The sequence below is a fragment of the Nicotiana attenuata genome, unplaced genomic scaffold, assembly GCF_001879085.1.
Source record: "Nicotiana attenuata strain UT unplaced genomic scaffold, NIATTr2, whole genome shotgun sequence".
NCBI lineage: Eukaryota > Viridiplantae > Streptophyta > Magnoliopsida > Solanales > Solanaceae > Nicotiana > Nicotiana attenuata.
Genome location: NW_017670251.1, coordinates 214080 through 229943, shown reverse-complemented (window position 1 = coordinate 229943; position 15864 = coordinate 214080).

The window sequence follows — 15864 nt, the reverse complement described above, 5'->3', positions numbered from 1 at the left end:
TATTAAGTCTTCGACACCATAGACCATTGAGAATGGGGTGGCCCCAGTACTAGATTTCGAGGTCGTACGGTATGCCAACAGGACTTGGGGCAGGATTTCCTTCCATTTCCCTTTGGCATCGGTCAACCTCTTTCTCAGGCTTTAGATAATGGTCTTGTTCGTAGATGATGCTTGTCCGTTTCCACTCGGGTGGTAAGGTGTTGATAGTATTTTCTTAATCTTGTGATCTTTGAAGAACTTATTTACCTTATTGCCGACGAACTGTTTCCCATTATCGCATACGATCTCGGTCAGTATCCCGAATCGGCATATTATGTGGTCCGAAATGAAGTTAATGACTCTTTTTTCCCAGACTTTCTCGAACGCTTGAGCTTCAGCCCATTCTTAGAAAAATAATTGGTCATGAATAGTATGAATTGAGCCTTACCAGGTGCCCACGGCAGGGGACTGACAATGTCCATTCCCCATTTCATGAACGTTCATGGGGACAAAACCGAATGGAGTAGATCTCTCGGTTGATGGATCATCGATGCATGTATCTGGAAGCCGTCGCATCTTCGTACGAAGTCCTTCGCGTCTCTTTCCATGTAAATCTAGTAGTAGCCAGCCCTGATTAATTTCTGAACCAAAGATCCTGCTCCCGAATGGTTCCCACAAGTGCCGTCGTGAACTTCTCTCAAGAGATATTTGGTATCTCCCGACCCCAAGCATATGGCCAATGGCCTTCAAACGTTCTTCTAAATAGAGTCCCTTCGGATAAGCTAAACTTGGCAATTTCCCAGTCTTCAATAATCTATGTACTTGTTCCTCCAATCCCAAGTTAAAGTCGTGGAGTTTACTTCGGCAAGACCTTCTTCTATCACCGACTTCCTGAGTTGTACTAGTGTCCCCGAGCTGAACTTATCGTCATCAAACGAGGACTCCAAGTTAGCCACAGCATCGACCTCGCTGTTTTTATCTCGGGGCATGTGTTGTAGGGTCCATTCCTTGAATTGTTGGAGCGTTACCTGTAACTTGTCTAGATACCTTCGCATTCACTCTTCGTTTACTTCGAACGTCCCATTGACTTGATTTACCACGAGGAGGGAATCACATTTAGCTTCAGTCAACTCGGCCGCGAGGCTTTTAGCCAATTCGAAACATGCAATTATGGCCTCATACTCGACCTCATTGTTAGTCAACATTACAGTTCTAAAAGACTGCCTAACTATGTTGCCTGTAGGTGGCCTCGGTGGGTCATCTTGATAGTTTCACAGTCCATTGATCTTTTCTTTGTAACCAAATCCTTCATGAATTTCGCATACCCAGGCATTTGCTCCAAAGCCTCCACCAAAGGCACGTTGATGGATAAGCTTTTCATCATGTAAAAGAACTTTCGAAATTGGTTGTCACTTTTCTGCTTGGCTAGCCTTTAAGGATAAAGCGGAGGTGGTCTAGGCAAAGGTGCCTTGGTTTTTGGCACCACCGGCTCCGGCATGTCAATTATTAATTGTGCTCCCTAGACGGGTTCACGTCCTCTTGAGTTTCCACCTCGGACTCATCAATGTCAATCCTCACATCATTGTTCACCTCATTCTCTACCACATCTTCAACTACCAAAGGAACATCATTTTCTTGCAACTCAACATCATCATCCACAACTTGCTTATCTTTCGAGGCATGCACATCACCGCCTCTCCCACTTCGTGTTGTAACTGCCATCACATGATTGTTCCCACCCTTAGGGTTCACTACCGTATCACTTGGCAGAGCACCCTTTGGGCGAGTATTCAACGCTTGAGAGATTTGGCCTAGTTGCACCTCTAAATTCCGAATAGAGGTATTGTGGGAAGCCAATTGCGGAATCGTGGTTCTTCTTCATCATTTGTTCGAACATCATTTCTATTCTTCCCATATCATTACCCGAAGAACTAGATCCTTGAGAAGGGAACGGGGGTGGATTGTTCGGTTGTTGGTACATGGGGGTCCTTTGAAAGCCTTGCCCCCTATTGCCTTGGTTTCCATTGTTGTTCCAATTGCCTTGACCATTATTGTTCCAATTGTTGTTATTACCATTCCACTGCCCTTGGTTGCCTTGATTGTTGTTGTTCCAATTACCGCCTTGGTTGTTGTTGTTCCAATTACCACCACCTTGTTGTTGATTACCCCAATTACCTTGGGGTCGCCATTGTTGGTTTGAAGAGTTGCCTCTATTGCCTTGATAGTTGTTAACATATTGTACCTCTTCATTTTGCTCATCATAGCCCTCATTTTGAAACCCATCACAATCATCATCAAATTATTCGGAATTCCCTTGATTTTGTTGCCTCCTTTGCCTTCTCTTGTTGGTAAGCAAATTAATACTTTCCATAGCATTTACTTGGCGAGGGTTTTGGACTTGTTGCAACTATGCCTTAGCCAATTGGTTCATAGTAGTTGTCAACTCCGCTATAGCCTGTCCATGGTCATGTAGCTCCTTATGTAAGTGAACAACTGTAGGGTCGCCTTGAGGAACATTGGCCCTACTTTGCCATGCGGAAGATGTGTCCGCCATCTCATCAAGAATCTCACAAGCTTGGTCATAAGTCAACTTCATGAAGTTACCCCCGGCCAATTGATTGACTATGCATTGATTTGTTGTATTGATGCCCCGATAGAAGGTTTGTTGGATCATTGTCTCCGTCATGTCATTGTTTGGGCATTCTTTCACCATTGTTCTAAACCGCTCCCAAATCTCATGCAAAGGTTCCGTGGGTTCTTTCTTGAAAGCCAATATCTCATCTCGAAGTGCCGCCATGTGCCCGGGTGAGAAGAATTTAGCAATAAATTTATCCGCCAACTCATCCCAAGTTGTGATGGAATGATTGGGGAGTCTCTCTAGCCAATCTAATGCCTTTCCCCGAAGTGAGAATGGGAAAAGTCTCAATCTAAGAGCATCTTCGGACATATTCTTCTGCTTATCCACGAACCCTTTTAGATGTTTGTAGGCATTTTGATCCGCAGCGCCCATGAAATACCCACGCTGCTCAAGTAGGGTCAGCATCACATTAGTTATCTAAAAATTGCCCGCGCGAATTCTGGGAGGGACAATCGCACTCGCATATCCTTGATTTGGTAGCACCCGAGGATCCGCTCTTGGAGGTGGCGGAGGAGGGTCTGGAACGTTGTCATTAGCATTAGCCTGGCGGCCTCGTCCACGTTCGGGAGGTACAAGAGGCACCACATCATCTCCAATATCCTCAACCTCCTCCCCCGCAAGCATATTTCCAAGAGGGTCATTTGCATTTTAAGCCATTTTGGTACCTGTAGTAATCACACACACAAATTAATAACAAAGAAGGAAAGAAGAAAAACACACAAAACTAACTAAATAGATAGCCAAAATCGTTAGCTCCTCGGCAACGGCGCCAAAAAGTGATTGCTGCCAACTCCACACTACTATAAAGTAGGAAGAGAGGGTCGCAATAGCTTTTACCCGATATGAGGGTCGGGATCGAATTCCTCAGAGAGCTAGAAATTGGAGTTAGGTATCTATCTAGACTAGAGTCGTGTAATTGTTCTAAATGTCACTTCCAACATTTTTGGGGTTTTCAATTATAAACTACTATTATCAAACTACTAATTGAAACTAGATTATGCTACGAAATAATTGCTAAGGTTGTATCTAATGGGAAGAAGGGCATTAGGGTCATGACTTCACCTAGGTGGCTAATTGACGGGTAGATGTTACTAAGGTTCGATTGACATAATTGGGGCTTATGCTATAACCATTGCACAATTTTACCCACTCTCACACCTCTCGGTAGAGAGAGTGATTTTGCCCACTTGACTCTCTCGAGACCAAATGGGTAGGCAAATTAGATCAAGCAACTAGGGTTCAAGTAGGGTGATTACTCTCTCGAGGTTTAACCCGTTAATTGGGACTATCATTTCTCATGAGTCCATCCCAATTCCTTGTTGGGTCAATTTTGGAGACTTAGACTCTCTTTCTCAAGAAGAGTCAAATCCACAAAGCACAAATCAGTTTTTGCAACCACCAATTTATAGATTAAAACATAAAATCAACCCAAATAGCAAACACCTATAGTCAATCTAACCCTAGATGGCAACACCCATCAATTACCCACACTAGGGTTGAGCCACAACCCTAGCTAATGGGTTTAGGTACTCATGCTTGAAGAGAAAATAAAGAAATAGATGAAGAACAAGACATATTAATTAAATACTAAATTAAAGTACAAGAATCTATCGCTAATTTGAAGCTAAGATGCCAAAAATGGCTACATAATGAGTCTCACGAGCGCAGCTCAAAATCTGGAAATAACTGATGACCTAAAAATGGTAAAATGTTCTATTTATACTAGGCTGGAAAAACTGGACAAAAATACCCCTGCGGGGTCAGCGCGGGCCGCATGAAATGGACCGCGGCCGCACTGGGCTCTTTGACTTCAATTCTGAGCTCTCGGAACTTGGCCTCCGCGGGCCGCGTAAAATGGACCGCGGCCACGGAGGAAGCTGGCGCGGTCCGCACAATCATGACCGCGGACCGCATGGCTTAGACGGGGCATAATCCCATCTCTCTGAATCTCTTGTCCGCAGACCGCACAAAAAGGTAGTGCGGCCGCAGAGCCTTCACCGTTGACCGCGCTATGTGTACCGCGACCGCATCGCCTGAAGCCTGGTTTTGCCAACTCTCTGAACCATCTAGTGCGGCCGCATTCGACTTTGTGCGGTCCGCACTAGACTTGTTTTCCCTCAGTTTACTTGGTCTTTGATACTTGAGCAGGTTTCACTCCTTGTGAGCCGATCCTTGACATTTCGTCACTTTGTCGACCAAACCCGCAATCAAGCACAACTTATGAGCCTTTTGGGACTATTTTGTAATAATTTATATTCAAAGCATAGGCAAGTAGGAGCATAAAACACGTTAAAATCCCTACTTATCAATAATCAAGGTAGAAATCAAAGATGGAGATGAAATATAAGCCATAAAAGTTGATTACAAAAACAAAATCTAAGAATATAAGCTAAAGCTACTCTAAAATTACTCTAAATGGTAAAGTACGGTTGTTCACGAGCTCATTGATACAAAAGATAACCTAAAAATGTGCAAAAGATCTATTTATACACAGCTGAAATTACTGGACAAAAAATACCCCTACGGATGTTCCGCTGTGAGCAAAATACTGAGCGCCTCAGCGCTTGGACTTTCGCAGCCGCGCAAAAACAAGCGCGGACCGCATTTCTTCAATTTTGTGCTTGGTTTGGACTTGGTTTCGTGGATAGCGTAAAATTCACCCCCTCCGTGTTAGCATCAACCGAGGCCGCGTAATTTGGACGCGGACCGCGCTCCTCAGTCAAGCTCAACTTGCAGAGTCTTTGAACTTCAATCATTAAGCGGAAATACCATCGCGGCCGCGTCAGGTATTCCGCGGCCGCGCTTTTGCATCGCGGTCAGCGGTCACTGTTGTACCCAAAACATCTTCTCTGAATCTCACTTTCGCGGACCGCTTAATTGTGGCTGATTCAGCGGTGGACCTTACGCGGCCGCTCTTTTCCATCGCGGTTAGCGCTTCAGTCTCAGCTTTGAACTTGTGCAAATTTAACTCCTTCATGAGTTGATTATGGCTTTCTTGCCTCATTTTGACCAAACCCTGCAGACAAGCACATTAAGTCAGTTTTCGGGAATACTTTTACACATTTTTTATCCAAAACCTAAGCAAAAGAGAGCATAAGATAGGCTAAAACCCATAGTTATCAACTCCCCTAAACTTAAGCTTTTGCTTGTCTTCAAGCAAATAAAATAATTCCCACCTCCACTAGATAAAAGAAAGGAAAATTTCAGCTATCCTAAGGTGACTTCATCAAGCATTATTTGGGACTAACAATTACCCTCAACACAAATGCATTATTAACAACACACAACCTTTTTAGTACCATAGCTCTAGTGCGACACAAGAGCATCAAGATTTGACTTAACTCATCAAGAAAGCTCTTTCTACTACGTAGGTCATTGTGGAACCCAAACTCTTACTCCTCTACTCTCCATAAGCAAACCTCACTTTAGATTATAGCACTCAAAACAAGGATTGTGGAAAACACACTCATCTCTCTCAAAGGAAGGTTACAAGTCCGACTCTAAGTACCATAAGCTTGCCCCTTATATAAATCACCACTAATGCAAGCTCACCCAATCTTGAAATCATATAGGGCTTTTATGGGGATAAAGGATTTGGGTTCAAGGTAGGATAATTCGGTCTATGAAGGTTTCATCTTTCCTTAAGCACTTCACTTTCTCATTTCGGCTCGCACTTTCTTGACTCTTTGAGTCATTTTCTTCTTCCTTAGGGGACTAGAGAGACACACTGTCACTCTTTCTTGTTCATGGTAATCATTTTTCTCCTTTTCTACTCATTCCAAGCCTTTCATCATTGCTTCCATTGAATTCCTTTATTTTTCTATACTGTTCACTTTCTTTTTGACTTTTGGCTTTACTTTCTTTTCTTTTTGCCTTTCTTTTTCTTCATTTTGTACCTTTTATCACTTTCACATTCCTCGTCTCTCCCCCCAAACTTATGCTTGTGCCAATTGTGCTAAGGAAAGATCGGGTGCCAAGAGAGGGTCATTATAGAACGGATAAAGGCTTGTATCATGGTTATTGAAAGAACAAGGGCTTAGGCTCAACGGGGTTGACTAGGGATATCATATTTGGGTGTGTATGGATGCTTTCAAGTTTCAAGTTGGATCAAGGAGAGCCTATATTCACTTCTCAAGTCGAGCTACACTTAGAATTTCGCCTAGACAAACATTCGAGGCAAGTTCTAGACTTATTGGCACGGGACTTGGACTTGCAAATTGAAACCTCACCTCACAAGCTATTGGATTGCCAAAGAGACAGAGTCGAGGGCCCACAACAACCCTAGCTAAGATTGAGCAACACAAATGGCTCCAAGGAGACACTCGATGATTGTTTAGTCAACACAAGAGTCTAAAGGTCACAACTAGAACTATTCTTTGCAAATCACTTATTTCTAACCATGAGGTCAAAGGTAAATGTGCTAGGCCCAGGTGAAGCTTTGCCCGAGACACTTTTATTCATTACTACTATTTACACAAAAACATAAATAATATGGAATCAAACCCTTAAGAAGGTTGTCACGCCATCCATCATTGGGAAGAGCCACTAGGTTCACACAAATTTCGCCTTTGGAAAGAACCGCGACATTAAGAAAACCAAAGGCCTATTGATCACGAAAACTTGTAAAAGTAAGAAGCTACAAATTGAAAAAGAAACTACTAAATGAAATAAGAAGCTACTCTATTAAGAAAAATTTCAAAAGAAGTTATAAAGTAAACTACGGAAAGTAAACTGAATATGTACAATAGGGGATTGAGACGAATATACATAAACGGGGAATGAATATATACATGGAAAGGTAACTTTATATACATACCAAAAGTAGAAAAAATGCGAAAATAAAGTATGATAAGTAGAAATAAAGAAAAAAAAGATAGTATCAAGGTTATTACAGACCAATTATCCGAATCATCATCAAAATAGCCCCCCCCCCTCCATATAAAAATTAGCATTGTCCTCAATGCTAACAGCAAAAATAGAATAGGGGAAGGGTAGAGAGTAAAGAAAACTCCCTATGGTGCCTCTGTCTGCATGGGGTCACTGGCTGGGTCCTGCGCCTGGCCTGAGTCAACTCTCTCGGGGTCCTCCAACTCAATCTCCAAACCCTCAGTCTGGGGATCACCACTCTTCTCACCGGTTCTCTATCAGCCTCCTGTTCTGGTCCCTATGCTGGCTAAACTATCTGTGCTGCAGGGGCAATTTCTCCAATAAAGAGATCCATAGGAATGTCACCGCTGAAGTAAACTTCTCTATCTCCTTCTTCAGCTCTCCTTAACCCTTCTTCACTTTACTCACCTGTTTACCCAGCTCCTTGATTGTTTTCCCATGAGCATCCAGAGACTCCAGAATCTTTTTTTGGCTGGCGAGAATAGTCTTCAATGATTCCTCCACTGATGGAGGTATCTGGGGCTGTGCCGGAGCTGCCTGACCTGCTACTGCAGTGGATAGGGCAGATAGCTTTGATGTAGCTACCTGCATCCAATTGTTGATGCCGGCCAATATCCAGTTGACCCTCAGAGCAGTCTGAGGGTATGCTAATGAAGAAGGCACTGAAGTAGGAATAGAAGCAGATGGTCCGGAGGGAGGATGTGGCATGACAGCAGACGAACCATCGACAGTGGAAGGCTCGGAACCAATGACCACCACCCCTGGCTCTTCAGACTGGCCAGTGGAAGTGATGGCTTTGCCCTTGGACTTGGGGTTGTCCAGACCTGAAGGATGTACCAGGAAAATGGCCTCTTTGGCTTCACTTTGGTGTCAAAGTCCCTTCCTTATACTTCCATATCCTCTAGGTACACGATGAGGAAGTTTGGGAAGGGATATGAGCTCTCATCCTTGCCAACCGCTCTGGTAATCACCTTGGCATAATATTCCCGATGTTGATTGGGTACCCCGCCATGATAGCCCCCACAATAATCGGGAGACCGACATATCACTGTCATGCATAATAGGGTCTAACCGGATGCACACAAAAGTAGACCACCATTTCGCTTCGAAGCTCAGAGTGTTCCTGTAGATCAGGACCCCAGGTGTAAGCCAAGCTGGAGTAGTCCCAAGAATAGCAATCACCGATGCAAGCCAAGGGCCGGCTAACTCATCCATAGCCACATTCTCCAAATAAAGGGACTCATCCTCGTCATTGAACCCAGCATAGTCATTTAAAGTCTTGCCATCAAACATAATCTTCTTGTTGCGAACTTTGGTCAAATATGCACCCTTTTTGATGTGGGAGACATTTGCATAGAATTCCTTGACCAAATATTCATTGGCACCCAGTAAGTTGCTAGTGAAGAACTTCCACCCCACTCTCTCATTGAAGTGCCTCTTAACATTAGGGTTGTGGAGTAGCAGATCCCGCTCAATGAACACACTCTCAAATGTAAGTGACCTTTGAGGCCACCACTCCCAGAACTTGTGGTAGGCTTTCTCACTCACAAAACGGTCTTGCCATACCACAAGGTTTCTTGATCTCACCAACCCCCTGTCTGAGTGTCACCACCCCTCCCGTCATCCGGGACATCATCATCATCAATGTTTACTAGGGCTTGTGTGGAGGCTAGAGCTGCAGCACTTGAGGCAAGAGGTGTAGGTGTGTCACTATCTCCCGAGCCCTCAAAAGATCCGGACAATGAGGTGATTTATCTATGAGGCGACGGGGCTGGGATTGTGCCTCTTGTTGAGTCTGACCAGCTTCCCCCTCTGAAATCTCCCGAGAGGGGAAATACTCACCAGTCTCCGAAGTGTGAGGAGTGGGCCTCCGGAGTGTTTGTTGTTACCAAGTGAGGCCCTTCTAGGAGCTACGGGGTGCAGCCTGGTGTTTTTCCTCTCCCCCGGCCCCGGGAGGACTCTCCCCTACCTTGTTGTTTATGTTGTGCACCTCGAGATCTAACCATTGTCTGCATAAACAATCAGTGAAAGCTCATTAGTATTGGAATTCAAGTGAGTATCAGATGAAGCAGATAAATGATTACTGTACTTACAGCACAGTGGACCGCTGTCAGCGGAAAAAGTAACACGGCCGCGGACTGGCTACCGCTGTACGCAAAAATTGGGTCGCGGCCGCGAGAGACTGGGGTTCAGACTACCCATTCTCTGGAATCGCTGAGAGCGGAAAAAGGAGGTGCGGCCACAAAACATGCAACGCGGTCCGCGTAAAAGTGAACGTGGCCGCGGAACCAATTTACCAACTCTCTGACACTCAATAATGCTGACCGAGGAAAAAGAGACGCGGCCGCGTAAAGGAAACCGCGGAAAAAGCATCGCGTCCTTGAACTTACAAGTAACTCAGTTCTCACAAAGCATGAACGCGAACAACGTAATTTGGACCGTTGTTCGCAAAATTTAAGACCAGACGGGCATTTTTGACTTCTCTCAGACCTAGGGTTTCACTTTTTTAGCCATTAACAGGTATAATGAACACCCCTACCCCCTATTAGGCATGCACAACAAGTATCCACATAAATGTTTTAGCATCATAGCCTAGTACTTGCAGCTAGTTAAACCTATTTACAAAGAAACAGTAAAATAGAGATGAAAGAAAAGAAAGGAATAAAATTAATACAAGTATTTGGGCATACCAGTTGTGAGCTGTGTAGAAGAAGACTGACTATTGAATAATTGAGATTGAAAGACCAACAATACGATGATGAGCAGTGCATTAGGTTCAGTGAGAGTCTAGGGTTCGAAAAGGGTAAAAGGAGAAGGGACCTTCTATTTATATTAACAGTACAAGGACCCACAGACCTACCTGAGCATGGTCCGCGGAATTCCACCGCGGTCCGTGCTTTTACCTTGTTGACGGGCTGTTACCAAGAAAGAGCCGTTGAGAGCAAAAAACCAAGCGTGGCTGCGAAAGAGCAACGCGGACCGCGAAATTTCAACTGCGGACGCGAATACAACTTCAGAGAATTGCTATTCTGGACTTTTCAAGTCCGCGTCCGCTGATCATTTATGCCCCCGCGAAGAGCTTCCGCTGATCGCGAAATTTTGAGCACGATCTACGTAATTCTCACACTTTAGGCAAAACCTTCCAGCAACAGTCCTGCACTGCACAACAATTCCTACACAAACTTCACAACCAGTTAGTCCAAAACAAAGCCTAAACTAAGAAGAAAATCAAAAAGGAAAGAAAAACACATCGGTTTCATCCTAAGAAGCGCCTGATTTAACGTCGCGACACGATGCAGGTTACCATTAATCACTTGAAATGGATCATTGCCACCATGTGGCTATCATCAAAATTTCCAAGATAGTGCTTCACACGGTGTCCATTAACTCGGAAGATTTCACCGTTTTTGTTTTTCAAATCAAGAGCACCAAACGAAGTTACATGCACCACTTCAAAAGGGCCACTCCATTTTGATTTGAGCTTTCCCGGAAACAGTCGTAGCCGAGTTGAATAGAAGAACCAAATAACCCTCCTTGAATTCCTTGTTCCGAGCATATTTGTCATGTAAGTACTTCATTTTGTCCTTGTACAAGGACGAGCTGGAATAGGCATGAAACCTAAATTCATTCATTTAGTTGCTCTACCCGGAGATTTGCAGCTACATCCCGTTCAAGGTTTAACTTCTTTAGCGCCCACATGGCCTTATGCTCTAACTCAATTGGAAGATGGCACGCTTTCCCAAATACCAACCGGTATGGAGATATACCAATTGGAGCGTAAGTAGTCCTGTAATTCCACAAAGCATCATCCAGTTTCTTTGACCAATCAGTTCGGTTTGCATTGACGGTTTCGACAAAATGCTCTTTATCTCCCTATTGGAGACCTAAAATTATCCACTAGCCTGGGGATGATAAGGGGTTGACAACTTTATGATTTACATCATACTTGGAGAGTAAAGTATCAAAAGCCTTGTTGCAAAAATGAGAACCCCCATCACTGATGATCGCCCTAGGAGTGCCAAACCTGGTAAAAAGATTTTTCTTAGCCACTACACTCCGTGCCTCATTGTTAGGCAAAGACACAACTTCAACCCACTTAGAAACGTAATCAACAGCAGCCAGAATGTATGTGTTACCACATGAACTCACAAAAGGTCACATGAAATCAATGCCCCACACGTCAAAAATGTCAATCTCAAGAATAATGTTGAGAGGCATTTCATCCTTCTTGGAAATTCCACCAGCTCTCTGACACTCATCACATCTCTTCATAAACTCACTAGCATATTTATACAATGTAGGCCAATAAAAACCACAGATAAGAAACTTTGAAGCAGTTCTCGCCCCACCATGATGACCACCGTAGGGCGAGGAATGGCAAGCATCAAGAATACTCATTTGCTCCTCTCCGAAACACATCTCTGGATCACACCATCATTACAAATCTAGAAAAGATAAGGCTCGTCCCAGTAGTAATCCAAGCTATCCCGTTTAAGCTTCTTCCTTTGGTTAGAAGAGAGCTCACACGGTGCCGGTCACAAGAAAGTTAGCAACATCGGCGAACCAAGGCATACTATTCAAAGATACGGAGAGGAGTTGTTCATCTGGGAACGAATCATTAATTTCGAGGCCATCATGGGGCCTCCCCTCCTCCTACAAGCGGGACAAGTGGTCCGCCACTTAGTTTTCACACCCTTTTCGATCAATAATTTCAAGGTCAAACTCTTGAAGCAATAGAACCCATCTCATCAACCTAGCCTTAGAGTCCTTCTTTGTCATCAAGTAACGGACTGCCGCGTGATCAGTATGAACAATCACTTTGGCACCCATGAGATAAGGCCTAAACTTTTCCATGGCAAACACTATGGCTAGCAACTCTTTCTCCGTCACCGTATAATTGACTTGGGCATCATTCATCGTTTTGCTTTCATAATAGACCGGATGAAATATTTTGTTGATCCTTTGCCCCAAAACCGCTCCTACCGCAACGTCATAGGCATCACACATGAGCTTAAATGGCAAGCTCCAATTGGGTGCAGTGATGATGGGAGTGGTAGTCAATTTATACTTGAGAAGCTCAAATGCTTTCATGCAATCATCGTTAAACACAAACCTTACATCCTTTTCCAACAATTTGCACAAAGGATTCACCACCTTCGAGAAGTCCTTGATGAACCTTCGGTAGAACCCCGCATACCCAAGAAAGCTCCTAACCCCCTTGACAGAAGTAGGAGGAGGGAGTTTTGAAATCACTTCAATCTTTGCCTTGTCCACCTCAATACCGTTCTTGGAGATCTTATGGCCGAGGACAATGCCCTCCTCAACCATAAAGTGGCATTTTTCCCAATTAAGCACAAGATTTCTCTCTTCACATAGGGCAAGCACCTTGTCAAGATTCTTCAAGCATTCTTCAAAGGAGTCACCCACAACACTAAAATCATCCATGAACACTTCCAAGAAGTCCTCCACCATGTCCGTAAAGATAGCCATCAAACACCGTTGGAAGGTAGCCGGTGCATTATAATGGCATCCGTAAGAATGCAAAGGTCCCATACGGGCATGTGAAGGTGGTTTTCTCTTGGTCCTCTGGTGCAATCAAAATCTGGCTGTAACCTGATTACCCATCCATAAAGCAGTAGTAGGCACGCCCGACAAGTCTATCCAATATTTGGTCAAGAAAGGGAAATGGAAAATGATCTTTACGGGTCACTTTGTTCATCTTCCGGTAGTCCATGCATACCCTCCATCCGGTGACAGTCCTAGTGGGGATCAACTCATTTTGCTCATTCGTGACCACCGTCATACCCCTTTTTCGGCACACATTGTACCGGCGAAGTCCATGAACAATCCGAGATGGGGTACACAACCCCTGCATCTAGCCACTTGATAACTTCCTTCTTGACAACCTTTTGCACAGCCTTGTTCAACCTTCTTTGCTGTTCCACGGAGGGTTTGGAATCATCATCAAGTATAATCTTGTACATGCAAAAGGCGGGGCTTATCCCCCAAATATCAGCTAGAGTCCATCCAATTGCCTTCTTCATTCTTTGGAGCACCTCAAGGGTGGTATCTACTTGCAAGTTAGTTAAGCACGAAGAAAGAATAACAGGTAAAGTTGAACAAGGGCCCAAGAATTCATACCTGAGGTGTGAAGGCAAAGGCTTCAACTTCAATACGGGAGGTTCCTCGATTGAGGGCTTAGTTATGGGAGTCTTTCGGTTCTCAAGATCCAAGGAAAGTTTCTGGGGCTCATATGTGTAAGAACCCATTCCTTGCAAAGCATTGACATACTCTACCAAGCCTTCATCAGTCACATCATGGTTCAACAACACAGCTTCCAAAGGGTCCTCCACATTTCTCACAGCACTGGTGTCTTCTACAATCACCTCGGTCACAAGATCAACAAAGGAACATACTTCGTTGCTATTGGGATGCCTCATTGATTTGCACACATGGAACACAACTTTCTCATCACCCACCCGGAAGGTGAGCTCCTCTACTTCCACATCAACCAAAGCCTTCCCTGTAGCTAGGAGAGGTCTCCCAAATATGATCGGCACCTCATAGTCAACCTCGCAGTCCAAAATCATAAAATCTGCGGGAAGTATGAACTTATCGACCCGCACAAGAACATCATCAATAATACCAAACGACCTCTTCATTGTTCGATCCGTCATTTGCAATCTCATAGAAGTAGCTCTCGGTTGACCAATACCCAAAGTTTTAAATACAGAGTAAGGCATCAAATTTATACTTGCTCCCAAATCACACAAGGCCTTTGCAAAATCCGCACTCCCAATGGTACATGGAATGGTAAAGGCACCGGGATCTTCAAGCTTTGGAGCCATCGAGTGCACAATGGCACTCACTTGATGAGTCATTTTGATGGTCTTACAATCCATAGATGTCTTTTTAGTGACCAAGACTTTCATAAACTTGGCATATCCCAGCATGCTCAAGAGCTTTCACAAAGGGCACATTGATCGACAAGCTTTTCATCATCTCGATAAACTTCTTGAATTGGTTTTCATTCTTTTGCTTTTCAAGTCTTTGAGGGTAAGGCGAAGGAGGCCTTGGCAAATGAGCCTTGGCTTTAGGCATTACCATTTTTGGTATGTCTATCACGTGTTCCCTAGATGGGTTCACGTCATTTTGAGTCTCTTCCTCATTGTCATGAATATCAATTCTCACCTCACTATTCAAATTCTCTTCACTCACTTGCTCATCGACTATTAGATCATCGTCATTTTGCACTTCAACATCATCACTCAAAACTTTCTTTTGCTTGGAGGTACTTGCTTCGCCACCTCTACCGCTCCTTGTGGTCACCGCCATTGCATGGCCGGTATTGTTCCCACCCTTCGGGTTTACTACCGTGTCACTAGGTAGTGCCCCCTTAAGGCGAGTGTTCAAAGATTGCGATATGGCCAAGTTGGACCTCCAAGTTTCGGATAGAAGTATTATGGGACGCCAACTGGGCATCGGAGTCGGCGTTTTTCTTCATCATTTGCTCAAACATCAACTCAATCCTTCCCATCTCATTGTTTGACGAGATAGGACCTTGAGACGGAAATGGACGCGGGTTATTTGGTTGTTGATACATCGGAGGCCTTTGGAAGCCCGGCCCTCGATTCCCTTGATTACCGTTATTCCAACCCCCTTGGTTGCTGTTGCCTCCCCAGTTGCTATTGTTATTGCCACTCCAGTTACCCTGGTTGCCCCAATTCTGATTGTTGTTCCCCCAGTTGCTTTGGTTGTTGTTATTCCACTGTTCCAATTTCCTTGTTGGTTTTTATTTCCCCAATTTCCTTGGGATCTCCACTGTTGTTGTTGATTCGGAGCATTGCCTCGTTGTCCTTGGTAGTTGTTCACATACTGAACTTCTTCACTTTGATAATCATACCCATCATCTTGGTTGTAACCACTACTACCTTGCTCATATTGATCTGGATTTCCTTGACTTTGTTGACCTCTTTGTTGCCTCTTGTTGACCATCATATTTACCCCTTCCATGGCATTCACTTGTCTTGGCGCTTGAACTTGCTGCAATTGAGCCTTGGCCAACTGGTTCATTGTTGTAGTCAACTCTGCTATTGTTTGGCCGTGGTCATGGAGCTCTTTGTGCAAGTGAATGTCATTGGGATCACCTTGTGGCACATTAGCTTGACTTTGCCACGCCGAGGAAGTATCTGTCATCTCATCAAGTATATCACACGCCTCAACATAATGTGTGTTCATAAAGTTTTCCCCTGCTAGCTGGTTAACTACACACTGGTTGGTAGTGTTGATGCCACGGTAAAATGTTTGCTGGATCATGGCTTCGGTCATGTCATTGTTCGGGCATTCTTTAACCAACGTCC